The sequence below is a fragment of the Triticum aestivum genome, chromosome 4D, assembly GCF_018294505.1.
Source record: "Triticum aestivum cultivar Chinese Spring chromosome 4D, IWGSC CS RefSeq v2.1, whole genome shotgun sequence".
Lineage (NCBI taxonomy): Eukaryota > Viridiplantae > Streptophyta > Magnoliopsida > Poales > Poaceae > Triticum > Triticum aestivum.
Genome location: NC_057805.1, coordinates 413,072,117 through 413,074,279, shown reverse-complemented (window position 1 = coordinate 413,074,279; position 2,163 = coordinate 413,072,117).

The following is a 2,163-nucleotide window of genomic DNA, read 5'->3' as shown; positions in this document are numbered from 1 at the left end:
GTGCATTTTGAACACACAAAAAGTCAGGAGTTCAAGTAAGTTTCAAAAACTGAAATCCCTTTGTAACAGACGAGTTTCCGGATGAAATCCTGATACTTTGAAAGAGATTGTCCGTTTTGTACACGAAGTGCATCCAGTTTTTGCCGTAACCCTCTCAACTTTCTTGCACATGCTATGTGGATTAAATGATGATATCATGCCAACTTTCAACCTTTTCAGAGTTCATTTGAAATGCTTTTCAATTTTAGGTTCTTATAGCTCAAAATAATTAGTAAATGCATGAAAAATAACAAATGAAGTCAGAAAGGATTGAAAAATGATGATGTGGCTTTGAATGGTGCATTTTGAACACACAAAAAGTCAGGAGTTCAAATAAGTTTTCAAAAATGAAATCCCTTTGTAACAGACGAGTTTCCGGATGAAATCCTGATACTTTGAAAGAGATTGTCCGTTTTGTACACGAAGTGCATCCAGTTTTTGCCGTAACCCTCTCAACTTTCTTGGACATGCTATGTGGATGAAATGATGATATCATGCCAACTTTCAACCTTTTCAGAGTTCATTTGAAATGCTTTTCAATTTTAGGGTCCTATAGCTCAAAATAATTGGTAAATGCATGAAAAATAACAAATGAAGTCAGAAAGGATTGAAAAATGATGATGTGGCTTTGAATGGTGCATTTTGAACACACACACAAAGTCAGGTGTTCAAATAGGTTTTAAAAAATGAAATCCCTTTGTAACAGACGAGTGTCCGGTTGAAATCCTAATACTTTGAAAGAGATTGTCCGTTTTGTACACGAAGTGCATCCAGTTTTTGCCGTAACCCTCTCAACTTTCTTGCACATGCTATGTGGATGAAATGATGATATCATTCCAACTTTCAACCTTTTCAGAGTTCATTTGAAATGCTTTTCAATTTTAGGTTCTTATAGCTCAAAATAATTAGTAAATGCATGAAAAATAACAAATGAAGTCAGAAAGGATTGAAAAATGATGATGTGGCTTTGAATGGTGCATTTTGAACAAACAAAAAGTCAGGAGTTCAAGTAAGTTTAAAAAAATGAAATCCCTTTGTAACAGACGAGTTTCCGGATGAAATCCTGATACTTTGAAAGAGATTGACCGTTTTGTACACGAAGTGGATCCAGTTTTTTCCGTAACCCTCTCAACTTTCTTGCACATGCTGTGTGGATGAAATGATGATATCATGCCAACTTTCAACCTTTTCAGAGTTCATTGGAAATGCATTTAAATTTTAGGGTCTTATAGCTCAAAATAATTAGTAAATGCATGAAAAATAACAAATGAAGTCAGAAAGGATTGAAAAATGATGATGTGGCTTTGAATGGTGCATTTTGAACACACAAAAAGTCAGGAGTTCAAATAAGTTTTAAAAAATGAAATCCCTTTGTAACAGACGAGTTTCCGGATCAAATCCTGATACTTTGAAAGATATTGTCCGTTTTGTACACGAAGTGCATCCAGTTTTTGCCATAACCCTCTCAACTTTCTTGCACATGCTATGTGGATGAAATGATGATATCATGCCAACTTTCAACCTTTTCAGAGTTCATTTGAAATGCTTTTCAATTTTAGGTTCTTATAGCTCAAAATAATTAGTAAATGCATGAAAAATAACAAATGAAGTCAGAAAGGATTGAAAATGATGATGTGGCTTTGAATGGTGCATTTTGAACACACAAAAATTCAGGAGTTCAAATAAGTTTTAAAAAATGAAATCCCTTGGTAACAGACGAGTTTCCGGATGAAATCCTGATACTTTGAAAGAGATTGTCCGTTTTGTACACGAAGTGGATCCAGTTTTTGCCGTAACCCTCTCAACTTTCTTGCACATGCTGTGTGGATGAAATGATGATATCATGCCAACTTTCAACCTTTTCAGAGTTCATTTGAAATGCATTTCAATTTTAGGGTCTTATAGCTCAAAATAATTAGTAAATGCATGAAAAATAACAAATGAAGTCAGAAAGGATTGAAAAATGATGATGTGGCTTTCAATGGTGCATTTTGAACACACAAAAAGTCAGGAGCTCAAATAAGTTTAAAAAAATGAAATCCCTTTGTAACAGACGAGTTCCCGGATGAAATCCTCATACTTTGAAAGAGATTGTCCGTATTGTAGATGATGTGCATCCAGTTT